Below are 17022 nucleotides of genomic sequence, written 5' to 3' on the forward strand. Positions count from 1 at the left end.
TGTTAGTAACCTGTAAGTATACACAGTTTAGAAAACACACTGTTAGAAAAGAAAAAGCACATTTATAATTTGGAAAAAGTAGAACTCCTGTGCTAACTAAGTCAAAATAGAAAGAAGAACCAGTTGTCCTTTGGATGGAAAGCCAATAATATGAAAGCCAATATTGAAAGCCAATAATAATGTAGAAGCAGCAGTATACATATGAAACCTCCCACTCCTTATGGTCTTTGGAAGAAGTAGTGATGTTACAGAAGCCATTCCAGAAGGTGCTAAGCAATTGTATTTCCCCCCACATAATCCCATGTTTAAGTAAATCATATTAAGCAGATGTACAAAAACATTACAAAGAGATGAACTAAAAAAAGACAACATTATAAACATATAATCATACAATTCTCAATATACTGATTGAACAGCTTAGTTTGCTTATCTGTTTGCTATGTGATGATAGTGGTAATTTATTTACATGGTGTTTGTCATAATCATTTATGTTTGATGGAAATATCTAACTATAGAGAGAACATCTGGAATTGTAGATACATAATTTTGACTGGCTCTACTTAAAAGACCAATGGGTAAAGACAAGTAAAATCCACACCATTACACAGGGAAAACATAAAGGAGCATTGATACTAAGAGAACACAGCAATAACAGAATGATAGAGACAATAACAGAATGATAGACATAGATAATGTAGCAGAAATGCATAAGGTATGACATTGCTATGGAAAAAAATAACAGTCCCTCCTGGAAAGAATCATAAAAGCACTTCATCCGATGTGGGGAAAGGCCAGTCCCTTAAGTTTCTGAAATAAACTGAAAAAAATGAGGTAGTCTTAATGATGCCCTGCCAACCCCAAGGATGTCCATATAATGCCTGAAATGTGTTACATTATATGGCAAAAGGAACTTTGAGGATGTGAATGAAATTATTGACCTTAAAATAGAGAGATTATTCTGAACTATCCAGGTAAACCTCCCCCAATATAATCCCCTGAGTCCTTAATTACAAGAAACTTTCTCAGGTTGTAGAGGGAAGTGAGATTCAATGAGACAAAAGGGAAAGCCAGAGAGATGCCAAACTTGAGAATTAAATGTACCATTGCTGCCTCTGAGATGGAGCGGCTCACACGAAAGGATCAAAGTGAGGCCTTTAGAAGTCATTGCTGGTCAACAGCTAACAGCCAGAAAGGCAACTAGGAATAAGGGACTGGACTCTGCCTGCAACCTGAATGAGCCTCCTGATGGCAGACTACCCAGTGGCACCTTGACCTGGGCTTTATGGAAACCAGAGCAGAAAAACCAGCAGAGCAAACTCAGAATTTAAAAAAAAAAAATTAATGTTTATTTTTGAGAGAGAAAGCGAGAGAGAGGTAGAACATGAAAGGGGGAGGGACAGAGATAGAGGGAGACACACAATCTGAAGGAGGCTCCAGACTCTGAGCTGTCAGCACAGACAGCTGACTCAGCCGTACTGCTTGCTCCAATGGGGCATTAGAATGGTGGGTTCTTGAGGACAGAATGAGGAGTTTCTCAGGAGCTTCTGAAAGAGGATAACAAAATTACCTTATGAGAGTTACTCAAATAAGTATGCCCACTTATCTGAAAGGATAAGTATAAGTAAAGCACAGCCTAAAAGGGACAAAGACTCATAATCAAATCTAGTAAGAACTAGATTCTTTCTAGATAAAATACAATATAATGTCTAAAGAAAGAATATCAATTAAAGAGAAGATTTTTCATTCATGGCTTAAAAAACAAACCATTAACATGTTGGCCATGCCTATCCAGTTGTTATCTAGGGGAAGGGAATCCTATTCAGGGGATGTTCTGTGTCCTAAAGTCATTGGCAAGATCATTTCAGTCTCAGCTGGATATCATAATTACCTGCATTAATCTCTCTTCCCTTATTCTGATCTCATATCTGACAAGCAACCATCTGAGTAGAAATTGGCCTACATCTGACTATATGCCACCCCCCAGGAGAGGAAAATTTCTCATTGTAAATCAATTAAATAGCAGCATGACTTTATGTATTAGTCATTTCAGCTTTGGGGAACCTTCTTTTTTTTTTTTTTTTGGCTTTTTATTTTTTTTATTATTTTTTTTTATATATATGAAATTTATTGACAAATTGGTTTCCATACAACACCCAGTGCTCATCCCAAAAGGTGCCCCCCTCAATACCCATCACCCACCCTCCCCTCCCTCCCACCCCCCATCAACCCTCAGTTTGTTCTCAGTTTTTAACAGTCTCTTATGCTTTGGCTCTCTCCCATTCTAACCTCTTTTTTTTTTTTTCTTCCCCTCCCCCATGGGTTCCTGTTAAGTTTCTCAGGATCCACATAAGAGTGAAACCATATGGTATCTGTCTTTCTCTGTATGGCTTATTTCACTTAGCATCACACTCTCCAGTTCCATCCACGTTGCTACAAAAGGCCATATTTCATTTTTTCTCATTGCCACATAGTATTCCATTGTGTATATATACCACAATTTCTTTATCCATTCATCAGTTGATGGACATTTAGGCTCTTTCCATAATTTGGCTATTGTTGAGAGTGCTGCTATGAACATTGGGGTACAAGTGCCCCTATGCATCAGTACTCCTGTATCCCTTGGGTAAATTCCTAGCAGTGCTATTGCTGGGTCATAGGGTAGGTCTATTTTTAATTTTCTGAGGAACCTCCACACTGCTTTCCAGAGCGGCTGCACCAATTTGCATTCCCACCAACAGTGCAAGAGGGTGGGGAACCTTCTTGAGAGATGAAACCCTTCTCAGTTTTCTAATAAAATCAAGCATCTAACTTTTGGGGAGGCCATGAAACCAAGAATGCTAATCTGTTAAATGTGATAGGAATCACCAGTCCTTCCTGGTAATGTTCAGAGATCGTTCCAGATTATGTGCATCTTTTATTTCCCATTTTATTTTTAAAAATGTTTTTAAATGTTTATTTATTTTTTAGAGAAAGAGAGTACTGGAGCGGGAGAGGGGCAGAGAGAGGAGAGAGAATCCCAAGCAGGCTCCTCACTGTCAGCACAGAGCCTGATGCAGGGCTCAAACTCAAGAACTGTGAGATCATGACCCGAGCCAAAATCAAGAATCAGGTGCTTAATTGACTGAGCCATCCAGGTGCCCCATTTAAATTGGTGTATAATACAACCTGATTTGTTTATTTTCACTGATAATAACAGTCCTTATATTACTTGAATTATTGGTAGAATGACAATGAAAATCTCATTTCCCTATTTAGTAATGGCTTAAAACTAAGAATAGAAGCTATAAGGAATAGATAATACTAATTGTTGTTTCAAAACTTGACCAGATCCATCAGAAGTTAGATTACTTGGGTGTGTGTGTGTGTGTGTGTGCGCGCGCGCGTGTGTGTATGTGTAAAACATCATTTCTTTAAGATACTTTAAGAATTTCTAAGTCATTCTTAATCCTTTTAGTTTTGTAACCATTTTTGAAGATTATTCCCACTTAGAAGATATTATAAGTCACATTGCAAATTTTAAGTGTAATTTGTGGGGGTTTAAGGAGGAGTGGAGCCTGAGCATAGATTCCTGAACTGCCTCTCACCTGAAAACTCTACTTGGAGTGGCTCAACTCCAAAATGCTTTTCCAGAGTCTTTGAGGCAATGAGTTTTGCCAGGAGGTCTATGGAGAGTCAGCAGAGAGGTATCTTGCCTGCCTCACCTGAGTGCTCCTTATCACTCAGTTAAAACCATGCTAGTAGGTACCTCTTTGCTGAAGGTTCATAGGCCAACCAGGTTGACCCCTTCTCCTATAATGAAACCTCTGATCTCATTGTTTTGTTTGCTATAATACATATCAACCAGCTCCTATAGCCAACAGGGAAAAAACGACTTCAATTTGCAATTTTTTTAAATGTTTGTTTATTTTTGAGAGAGAGAGAGAGAGAGAGAGAGAGCGCACAAGAGCGTGAGTTGGGGAGGGGCAGAGAGAGAGGGAGACACAGAATCCAAAGCAAGCTCCAGGCTCTGAGCTGTCAGCAGAGTCTGACGCGGGGCTCCAACTCATGGACTGTGAGATCATGACCTGGGCTGAAGTTGGACACTTAACTGACTGAGCCACGCAGGTGCCCCTAATTTTGCAATTTTTGAAAAGCTTAGACCTTTATTTTGTATTTAATACAAAGGCAGGTTGTTTTTCCAAGTTGTAAGCTCAAACAATCTAAGTAGTATCTTCAGTATCTTGAATTTTTGTTATATACTTTGCCCTTTTGTCGTCTTTTTTAGTACAGAGGACTTGTAATAGTCATTCTTGTACCCATCAATATTTAACACAGTGACAAATATTAGTTAGATTGGACTCACAGTAGTTTGAATTCAATAATCAAAATCAGTTCCTTCATTTAAGTAATAATTTTAAAGATAGGTGAGGAGTTTCCTCCCATTACTGAAATGTTTACTGTCAGAAAAGAGGAACTGGGTCTTGGTATTCTGTAATTCTTTTTTTTAAGTGTTCTTCCCTATAATTCTAGTGATCCATTCCATATTTACTGACCAGCTACTAGATGCAAGAGTTAAAGTGACATATGAGTCAACTGAAAATCAGACATGCATCATAAGTTTACTTTTAATTTAGACATTTGTAGGTAACATTCTGTCCATTTCTCCCTCTTAGTACTTGTATATATGTGTATGGTATTTCCTGCTTTTCATTTTATATGATAATGAAACTATAATTATCATTTTAACTACTTGGCACAATTTAACATTTCTGAGCTATTTAGAGTGTTATTTTGGGGAAAATAAAAATTGGTTGAAATGCATTTAAATTTGCATTTCTCCTTGACATTAAAAAAGGTTAAGTGTATCTGTCCTATCTTTGAAGTAGTTTAATTCTTTCTGTTCTCAGAAATGAAGTGGAGTATTGTTGATATTTTCCTTGAAAAAAAATTCAAATTAATTAACAAACATGAATTCAAAAGTAAATATTGAACCCTTACTAATTTCCCTATCCTTTTCTCTGAAATATGAAAAATTTTTCCAAATGTAATTCTATACCCTCTCCCAACTGCCTATAAAAATTCCATCTATACCTCAAAACAGTTCAAAACTATTCTGTCTACCTATTTACTTACTTACATACATACTTACCACACTAAAAAGAAATGCTCTCTTAGGCAGAAGAACAAAACAGAATGTGTATCCACAGAACTCAAGACAGGAAAGTGTTTGAAGGAAAGAATAATCCATTGTGTCTAATACTGCTGAGATTTGGGGTGGAAGATTATTCTTTAATGACCATGATATGGCAAAATGGAAGTTATTAGTGACTTTGAAAAGAGCAATTTCACAATGGGTTGAGGAGAAAATAGTAATTAGGAGATAGATGGGTGAGAATAGACAATTCCTTGGGTCTGTTGGAGCAACATGGGGCAGGGGAAGTTTTGTATTTTCCTGTTTCCTTGTTTGCTTCTTTTAATAAAGGAGAGGCTGAAATGAGCTCCTGTTTTGGTTCATATGCACAATCCTTGCATGCATCATTCTATGCAAAGAGCACACTGGACTGGACCTCAAAGGAATTGGTTGTGTTTCTACTCTGCTACTAATTAACTCTATCATCTTAATCAGATACATTCCCTTAATCTCAGGGTATCACATAAAATGATGGGTTAACCCTCTATATTCAACATTCAATGACTTCCACAATGACATCACTTGTAACTTTGAATATTATATGTGGCAATCTGCATTCTGTGTCAATGACTTATTGCACTGAATCTCAAAAGAATTTGAGACCCTTGCAGAGTGAGACAGGCCAGGTGAGAATGGAACATTTGAGACAAAAGCATCATGTACAAGACTGATGTAAATGTCATTTGAATGTTTTAATCTCATTTAATTTTTTAAATACTGAAATTATTGTTAACAATTTATATAAATCTTATAGTTACAGTAAGTGATCTTCTGATGTCACAAACAGATAATTGCTTCTGAAGCACGTATCTAGTTTAAAACTGAATAACCCTCAAGTTAACATTGTTTAAGCTCTGCCTAAATAGAACAAGCTTTGTTGTTATTTTCTCTCTCCTACTTGTGGTTAATACTGCCTAGAATTCTACTTTCCTTAGGTTTACCTCAGATTCTGCTTATAAGCATGCATTTAATTGGTATTTTATTTTTTAGGTTAGCGTAAGTGCTTTTAGCACAGCTTTGAGTTGATGCTCACTCTGTTAAGAGTATGGCTTTACTGTGCAAATCATTGTTTTGCCAGCTTTATTCACCTCACATCCAACTGTGACTTAGAATTATGTCTGAGAAAGTATTCATGCTGTGATCATACTACTTTGTGATAAAAACTTCTTGACTAGGTACTTTAGATTTCTAATCAATACTATTGCACAAATTTATAATTAAACAGAACTTTAATAATAATAATTCTGTGTTCTTTCTAAATTTTCATAGTCATATAACAGTACGTTTTTGTTTTAGTTGTACATAGTTAAATAATGCTGATTCCCAAAGAAACTAGGCTCTGCTGGGTTGACTTATGGGTGAAGGACAAGGACTTTTATAACTGTACATTCAATCAGTTTTAATGCATACAATTTTCCTTATAGGTTAAATTGAACTGGCACTCTCAGTTTAGAGCAAATTGTTAAAGAATGTGACCATAATGAACAACCTAAGTTACTATGATTTTCATTGGAGAAGGGGGAGAAAAAGAATGTATTTTTAGCATTATATATTTCACCATAAGTAAAGTTTAATTTTTCTTCAGAAGTAACATTTTCTCTTTTTGGAAAAATTTAACTTCAAGAAAAAAATTAGCTACATGCCCACTATCCAAATATATTAATTAGCTACATTTTTCCTTAAATTTCTTTCAGTTTTTTAAAGCAACATAAAATAACATTGGCAACATTATCAGTTGTTGCTTATTATGTGTTAGACATATGACTTGTATCCAAAACCTGCTTTTTAACCATAGCACTGTTTCAAGTCTTATATTTACATATTTATAATCTTATACATGTTAAGCACATCTGTATTATTTTCTTTAAAGCTATATTTTACATGTTTATATTACAATATGTATATTTATAAGCATATATGTTAAAATAGTTGTAACCATAATATAACTTTAACTTTGTATCAGAGTTGTTTTCCCTCAAGGTTTACAAACTCAAGTAATTTCAAACTTTGTAACAAACATTTTAAAGGGGAACTAATATTCTGGTAGGATTTATAGCCCTCCTAAGTTTTGTTTTCTGTTGTGAACAGTATTACGGAGAAAGAGTCTTAAAATTTGGCTTTAATTTCTTAGAATAGTTTTCCTTAAGTAGATTTCTGGGTCAAAGGATGTGAACATCTTTAAGGCTCCTAAATACAGATGGTAAATTATTTCTTCCAAAGAATGAACAGTTTGCTCTGCAACAGACAGTGAATGAACCTCTTTAAGTTATACTATAGTCAATACAGGTTATTATTATTTTTAATCTGTAGTAATAGCAAAAGCATGTTTTCATGCATTAATTTACATATTTTTGATTACTAGTGTGGCTATTTTTTTTCTCTATATAAACCATCTATTGTCCTTAACATAAAAACTAATGATTCATATTCTTTATCTGTTATTATTTTTAGAGTTTTAACGTCTTCTTTATTGATTTAATGAGGCCTTTCTTAATGTGCAAAAGCCATTTACTGAACTGTCCTTTCAAACTGCTTTGTGAGAACTAGCTGTTAGACTGGGCTGCTGCTTTTAATGAATGAATGCAATTCTAAGATGGTGTACAAACATCATGAGAAAATTCAGTCTCAGAAATAAAACTTGTGCAGCTTGTTAATAGTTGGTATAGTATTAGCCACTGGATATGGATATGAGGTTGGTTTTGATATTCTTGTTTCTTTAAGAATCTTAAGAATTGCACTTATAGACTATCATTAGGTTATTATATTAGAATATTTTGGTACTTCTAATTCTATTTTTAGTTGTATCATGTATTCCATTCATTTCAACTTTGTAATAGTTACTAATCAGTGTCTATTGTAATAATGTACACATTTCTGTAAGCCATTTCAAATCCTGTTTTTGAAAGACTAAAGGGTACAAAAAACCTTTCAAATAAATAAACTGAACACACTAATAAGTGTTTTCAATTGCTATTGATGAAGGCTTTTTCCACTTTAATCTACAAAGAATATTATATTTTATGTAATCAAATTAATCAATTTCTCCTCCATGATGTCTCCATTCTTTTTTTAAGCTTACAAAATACCTTAAAGTAAATGTGCCCCTAAATACTTTGTGTGCATAGATAAAGAGATGAGGAAATGGGGACTGAAACTGAGATTTTCCCATTCTGTGCTGCCTTTCTGTTTGTGACAACAGATTATGAGACTCTTAGGCTCTACTCTGAACAATGCCTTATGACGCTGTAATTTGGCAGTTATGAAAACTTTCACCACAAGTAATGGAAAGCTCAATCATTATTAGTCTAAACAAACACATTTTTTTTTCTCCACCCTAAATGTATAGGTAGATGTTTGACATAATTATAGAATTTCTTGCCTTTCCCTCCTGCTGCAAGATGGTTGCCACCTTCCTAAGTATGAAATCTATGCTCCAGAAAGGAAAAAGCTGAGAGATAGAGTAGTACAAGCAGACGTCCACTCAAATATCTTCGGACGGAGTTCTGTGGCATGACTTACCTTGAGCTAAAATGGGGATGCCAATGAGTGTGGAGAATTACTTACTATTTGTATGGAAAGCCACCTTCTAAATTTTAAGTTAATTGTTTCTTCTCAGAGTACAAACTTATTTAAAGTTGGTTCTATTCCAGTTTTTTCCTTACAAGAATATCAAGCAAAATACATAGCATTAATATTTTTAAATTATCTATTTAAATTTCAGGATAAAAATAAGTACATTACTGTTTCTTATTAAGTATACACTCTTATGGGGGAGACATAACCTTTTTCTAACACTTAGTGTAGCAGCCTTAGCAATCCATGTTTTAATCACACAAGTATTACCCTAAATATTTTACTCAGTAAATGAGAATGGAGATATACCCAGGTCTCACACCAAGCTAAAGGTTTTAGAACTGGGTTGCAAATTAGATCACTAGTTCTATTAGTTTCTATTACTGAATCACAAATGATATAATTTAGTAGCTTAAGACAACACAAATTTATTATCTCACAGTTTGGGTGATCCAGGAGTCTGGGTATGGAATGGCTGGCCCCTCTTCCCAGGATCTCACCAGGGTGAAAGCAAGGTGTTGGCTGGGGCTACAACTCACCTGAGGTTCAAAAAGTCCTTCTGAATTTACTGGTTGTTGACAGAGTTCAGTTTCTTGTGCTTATAGGACTAAGGTCCCAGTTTTCTTGCCAAAAACCACTCTCAGTTCTTTGAGGTCATCCTCAGGGCCTTGCCACGTGGCCATCTCCATTGGCAGTTCACAGTAGACCTCTTTGCTTCTTCAAGGCCAGAAGGAGCACATGTCTGCTGCACTGAATTGCTCTCATCTGGAATCCCTCAACAGCCTCTAGTCTCTTTAAAGGGCTCACCTGATTAAGTCAGGCTCACTCAGGACAATCTCCCTTTTGATTAATGTAAAGTCAACCCATGAAAGGCCTTAATTACTTCTGCAAAATCTCTTAGATTTGCTATATAGCATAACCTAATTACAGGAATGACATCCTTTCCAATGGTATCATATTCATAGTCTCACCCACACTGAAGGGGAGTGGCTTATACCGCCACATGTACAGGAAAAGACTCTAATTAAAATCATGGGGCCCCTCTTAGAATTCAGTTGGAACCACACTGTTCAAACTTTAGTGTTATTTTTAATATTTTCAAGAACTAGTCGTGAAGCATAGAATTAGAGAAAGTAAAAAACAAAAGCCAAAATACAAACCAAAAAACCCCCCAAAAAAACCCACCCCAGCAAGTATTCTGAGGATCGATGAGAAACCTCTCAGGTAATTGAAGGATGTATTTAGACATGGAGCGTTTTTAATGTAAGTATGGTAGGATCAACTATTAAAATCAGCCAGACTCCAGTGTCAGTGTTCTTACCCACTATGTACCATCTCCCACTCCATATATGTAACACTTAGGATGGTCCCTCTCCCATAGAAATTTCTCAGTAAGTGTTACCTCAGATTATTCTATTTACTGATTAAAATGTGTTTTCTTTTTGGTACTACTGCATGGTTTTGAAGGTTGGATGACTGGCATTTTGTTAATGGGATGATTAGTATAAGCTGTGTGGTGTGGCTGAAAATGGGCTCTGCAGAGAACTACAAAATGGTTTGACTTCTTGTCCTTCAAAGAGTGTCAAGAGAAATCGAACTGATTGCAAATTGACTAGGGTTGAGACAATTTTATGTGAAAAATGACTTTATTCACAGAATTCTGGCGAATAATTTCTTTGTATCATTTTAGGGCATTGTGCTATTGTAGCAATCACATTTATTCTCAGGAATCTCCTCCGCTCTTATGAACTTTCATTATCTGACACTCATTTCATCAGTTAAAATGAGGTGGAAGCACAAAATTGGGATATCATTGGGGAAAAAAAATATCTAACTGGTGATTTGATCATATCTATGTTTCTCAAAAGCACCTATACAGAAAGAAAAAGAAAGAGATTTCTTTTATAGTGGAGAGTCCTAACCTTGGAGTTCATTCAAATTCTCAGCCAACTCAGAAATTAGACAAATCCGACCTTTTGAGTAAATTGGAGAAAAAATTATCTCTGAACCACATTGTATTACTAATGGCTTGGTAATACCATGTGAAATAAATTAAAGAATAATTTCTTAATGTAATTAAATATATGGAATGTATTGATATTAAAACTTTTGTTCTGAATTTTATGTTGAATTTGAGATACATTGGATTTTTGTTGTTTTTTGGTGCATGAATGTGATAAAATTGTGTTTCCATTCTTTAATTTGAAGAGATTTAGATTAAAAACTATATTTGTACCATATTACTATGTGTATTTTAAAATATAATGGAATGGGGCACCTGGGTAGCTCAGTCAGTTAAGCATCTGATTCTTGGTTTTGGCTCAGGTCAGATTGGTGGGATCGAGCCCGTGTTGGGCTCTGCACTGACAGCACGAGCCTGCTTGAAATTCTCTCTGCCCCTCCCCTGCTCTCTCTCTCTCTCTTAAATAAATACACGTTTAAAAATAAAACAAAATATAATGGGTAAAGTCAAAGCATAGGGTTGGAGAAAAATAGAAGTTTATTGAATTCAACTTTTTCTTGTCAGTAGATTTTTACCTTTGTTCTTTTATATATCCATTGAAAGACCTATTAAAGAGAAGGCTAAGGGGGCTTCGGGGTGGCTCAGTTCATTAAGCGTCTGGCTTTAGGTTTCAGCTCAGGTCATGATCTCACAGTTTGTGAGTTCAAGCCCTGCCTTGGACTCTGTGCTGACATTGTAGATCCTGTTTGGGTCTCTCTCTCTCTCTCTCAAAAATAAATGAATAAACTTAATTGTTTTTTTTTTTAAGGGAAGGTTAAGTAGTTCAGATTGACTTTGGATTGATTATAGAATAAATAAGATATCCTACATTTATAGAAGTTTATCTACTTCTTGGATGCCACAAATTCTTGACTTTTATTTTCCTTAAATTTTGAAAGCAAACTAAAATGGTTTTTGAGATATTGATTTGAACATTCCATAAAAATCTTTTGCTTTTTGCGACTGAATATTTAAATTTACATTTTACATTTAATTTCATTTTTATTTCAAATTCAATGATTGTACCATTCCAAATTGGAAACACAAATATTTGTCAGTTTACATGTTTAATTCCAAGACTGTACATAAAATAACACCTCCTATGCTATTTCTTTCATGGTTATAGAAAGAATACTTTTCTTGCTATCAGTGATATTTCAGTTCAAAATATGATATTCAGAAGAAGTTCAATTTAAGATTTGTTTTTTCTCTTAATTTCTTCATTATTTTGAATTATGGAGCAACTGAGATGCATATGGAGAACATAAAGGTAAGAATATTCTTACACTTCACAAATGAAAACTTTCAAAGTTGCTTACTTCGACCTCCCTGTGGTATACTTTTTTCCATTATGATTTCTTCTGACACTTTAATGTCCTTTGCCAAACCCTTTTGTAAACCCATGGTGATATTTATCAGGTGATTGAATTACAGACCTTTTATTCTATTCCTACCTCAGCCTCTGACTCTTTAAATGACCTTGAAAAATTAATATTCCTCCTACTATCTCTAATGGTAACACACACACACACACACACACACACACACACACACACACAACTAAGAGAGATATTCTGAAGCTTGATTATAATTATGATTCATAATAAAGTCCACTGAGAAATTTCAAGAAAAGTCAGTGTACACAAAATATTATTATAAAATTCTCTAGAGTCTTCATTTATAAGTTATTATTTACAGATATCAACAGAATTATATTTCATTTGTGCTGGTAGGGTCTCTGATGTTTTCCTGTCAACTAAAACTTTTATTTTTTTTTTATTTATTTTTTTTATTTTTTTTTTCAACGTTTATTTATTTTTGGGACAGAGACAGAGCATGAACGGGGGAGGGGAAGAGAGAGAAGGAGACACAGAATCGGAAACAGGCTCCAGGCTCTGAGCCATCAGCCCAGAGCCTGACGCAGGGCTCGAACTCACAGACCGCGAGATCGTGACCTGGCTGAAGTCGGACGCGGACGCTTAACCGACTGCGCCACCCAGGCGCCCCTAAAACTTTTATTCTTGATAATAAATGTTTACTAAGCCATGGCTTCCTTGAAGAAAAAATGGATCAATTTAAAATTGTTAAGTAACATATATGAGTTTTAAATTACATTCCCTTTACAATCAAGTTGGGTGAATTTAAAATATTAATATATTTAACACATACTTAGAGTAAGACTGCATAAATTATCTCTCAACCCACCATGCTTTCACATTTTGATGGGGTATTTTAAAAAGTCACTCAAAGTCACTCAGATTAGATTACAGAGTGTAGTCTAGTATCTAAACATCTGGGTTTAGTGTCAGATTGTCTGTGGCCAGATCTTTATCACATCTAAGCTGTGTGAATTTAAGCAACTATAAAATAGTCTGTATTTCAGCATACCCATTTATTAAATGGAGTGTTACATCAATGAGATAATACATATTAAAGTTTGGCACAATATAAGTACTCAATAAATGTTAGTCTTTCCTACAGGACTGGTCATGGCTTTATTCCTATATGTCAATGGTCTTTTTTGATTCAAATTAGAGTTAGCTTCAGAGCATTGAGTATTTTCATTCAGATTTCCTCTTTGGTTTATGATGTAGTTTATTGCCGGTCATAATTTTTGCTCTGTTCATGTTTAAACTTCTTCCTTAGAGTTTTCATTCATTCTACGATCTCAACTTTCATATTTATGAATATAAATTATACTCTTAAATCTGAAACTGTCATCTAGACATTTATTAATAATAACAAGTATAAAATACTTAGTATTTATGGAGCATGTGTTATGTGCAAGGAATATTTCCAAGGACTTTACATTCATTGTTGTGTTTAATTCTCAAAATAACAACATTAGGTATCATAAAAAATTAGTCCTATTTATAAATAAGAAAACTAAGGCTAATCAAGATTGGCCAAGACCACTTGGGTCTTATGGTACAGAGAAGAATTTTATCTCATATTATCTGACAATAAGCCCATACTCAGAATCTCTACATTCAACCTTCTTATATTTCAGCTGAATGTCCTTCCACCACTGCAAAATATACAAACTCACTGTTTTCCTTCCCAATCTGACCTCTTCCTAATATGTATATTTCTAATATTACTGTGATTACTCCTACTTGAAATTTATGACTCTATCCTATAACATCTTTTTCTCTCATTTGGCACCAATTGCTTCCATTCTTCCTTAGCAGTATTTCTAGCTTAAAAATATGTTCTCATGAGTTACCTACTAATCTCCATCCCTGTGTGATTGTCACTGCCACTACCCTGGACTAGGCCTTCCTTAATACATGTCTGGATTACTGCCTTAAACCCTCTGTTACTCTCCCCTGCTTTCAACTTTTCCAGATTATACTCCAACTTGCTGTTTACTAGCTATGTGACCTTGACAAGTTAATTTATCTTCCTGTGACTCAATTTTACAATGTGGATAATAATATCTACCTCTTAGAGTTGATCCAGACTTCAAAACCTAACATTGATAGGTTTACATAATTTGGCCTATGTCTAGCCTAATATAGTTTCCTAAACAATCTATTTTAGCAGGACTAGTCAGTTTTTTCTTTCTCTTCTGAATCTTTATAGTCAAATCCTGTAGTTCATTCAACCTAGAATGTCTGTCTCTTCCCTTCTCAGTATCTAGTTTTTATGAGTGCTTCAAGTTCCAGGTTGGGCTCCATTTTCTTAAGGTCAGTAAGTTGTCCTTTTTTTTTTTTTTTTTTTTTTAACTCTCCTGTAAAAAACTACAGTGTGACATCTTCCCCCCTTTGGCATTACTTATTTTGCTACTTAATTAGGTATGAGGTTGATTAGTGTTCCTTGTTTCACACTTCTTCATTTAGACTGCATCTTTCCTTCTTTGTCTCACAGTACCTAGTTTAATGCTTCATATATAGAGAGCAGTTGGCATTTAACAAACACTTGAATCATTTGAACTCTTAGGTAAATTCCTGCTACCCAATTTATTCCCATTAGTTCATAATGGAACCCAATGGAAATTATCATTTTTCTCCACAGCTGCCATTTCTCCCTTTTCTAATTGTGTTGCCATCATGAGGTTTGGATGGGATTTGTCTCATTTCCAGCTACAAGAAAAGTCCTATTTTCAAAGGCCAATTAAAATTATTATATTTTCATTGTTCCCAGTGATTGAGCGAATCAGTGAATCAGTAAGTATATCAGGCTGAAGCCACTCAGTGTATGTCAGTCACCTGGGTTTCCATAAAAGTAAACCCAGTTCTTTTGTGTATGATTTAGATCAGTGGTTTTCAAATTTGATGTGCATCAGAATTATCTGTCAGGTTTGTTAAAACAGAGATTTCTGAGCCTGACCCCCAGAATTTCTGGGGTCATAGGTGGGGCCCAATTATTACTCTCCTGGTTGGAGGAAGACCATACTTGGAGAACCACCATTAGAACCTTGTTACTCAAAGTGTGGTCCACATACCAGTAGCTTTGATCTGGGAGCTTGTTAGAAATGCAGGAGTCTGAACTTGAAGACCCACAGAATCTAATTTTCAATTTAACAAAATTCCTACCAAGGCGATTCACATGCTCATTAACTTCAGGAAACACTGGTTTAGGGATAGAAACTTATTCTCCCTCTGGCTGCCCAAGAAGCAGATAACTGGTTTTAGTTGCCATTCATCCTGTGACCATAAGTGGAGCAAGCTTTAAAATGAAGCCTGTGACAAAGAAGGTGGAGTAGAGATAAGGGAAACCCTGTATTCTTAGTGAAATTGTTAATCTGGGTTCACTCTTGTCCTAAGTGTGAATTTTATTTTATTTTTTCTTCTTAGACCCCAAATTTTCTTTGTCATTAAGGTCATTTTAAGTTAGAATTTCTATTTCTTAAATTGTAGCTGTACTAATCTCTGCTGGGAAAAGTATACAATAATTTAAGTAACTAAACAGATGGGAAGGGGAGGTGGGAATAGAGGAGAGGGAAACAAATTACAAGAGACTCTTAACAATGGAGAAAAAACTGACGTTTGATGGAAGTGGCTGGGGAGTAGATAGGTGATGGGTATTAGGAGAGCACTTTTTGTGATAAGCACTGGGTGTTGTATGTAAGTGATGAATCACTGAATTCTACTCCTGAAGCCAATATTGTACTATATATTAACTAGCAAAAATTTAAATAAAAATAAATAGATAAATAAAATTTGAAATAAGTGAGGGGTACACATGAGGATAATTTCCCCAGGCAATTGGGCAGGAGTTGAAGGAAACCTAGGGAAGGAGAGGATAACAAAGAAACTGCTTATGTAAACATCCCTAATCTCAGACCATATGCACAATCGCATACTTCACCTGAGAGGGAGAAAAAATGATAATAAAAATATTCATAACCATTCTTTGAGTATCTATCACATACCATTTCAGTAAGTGTTCTTATACATCATCTGATTTAATTCTCATTTACACCAGACAGTATTGAAAACAACCCCATGTGGTGTGGGCAACACTCTTATTTTGTTTATTAGGAGACAGAAACTGTGAGAGATTAAGTAACTTGACCAAAGTCACACATCACATATAAGTCTTCTCACTCCATGGAGATGGTTATTGTCCACAAAGTATGAATAAAGATGAGGAGTTGAAATTATATAACTTTTTTCTGTAATGCCCCCGATTTCGAATCTGAGAGACCACCAAGGAGCCGATACTGATGCAAACGCACGAGGGTTTATTTGCAAGCTCGAGCTTGGGCCCAAGTATACCTGACACAGTGGAGCAGGGACTTGGACCCCTAGGTTAAAAGGCGTAGCAGTTTTATAGGGGCCAGTGGCCAATGAGATTATAACACACACAGAAAGTTACATAGTCATGTCAGTCCACATGCAGGTGGCCAATTGAATTACAATTTACCCTATAGTAACTATTTGAACTAGCCTATCACTCTGGTCAGAATTGGCGCACAAGTTTGGCGGGCAAAAGGCAGGGTTTACATTCTTTGGCGGTTAGGGGTTCCATATTCCTATATGAGCCGGTTTCCAGTAAGGGTATGCTCAGCGGCTTGACTAGGGTGGGGGAGTGTCTTAAGCAATAAGTAGGTCATGTGGGGGTTATACATGAGATGGTGGGTGTTGCATAAGATGGAGTCAGTCTTGCTCTGCTTGTCCAGGGGTAGGGGATTTTTGTTAAATTCCTTGGGTCCCACATTTCCTGGGAGGTATTCTCTTAGAAGAGTGATAAAGACAGTGTAAGCTAGTTAATTGAATGTGCTTTTGGTTTTAAGGAATATTAATTATAAATATATTTTTCTGTAGTTTTA

This window comes from Lynx rufus, unplaced genomic scaffold (genome assembly GCF_022079265.1).
Source record: "Lynx rufus isolate CCGP_SWC_20201006 ecotype Redwood Valley unplaced genomic scaffold, mLynRuf1.p SCAF_13, whole genome shotgun sequence".
Classification (NCBI taxonomy): domain Eukaryota; kingdom Metazoa; phylum Chordata; class Mammalia; order Carnivora; family Felidae; genus Lynx; species Lynx rufus.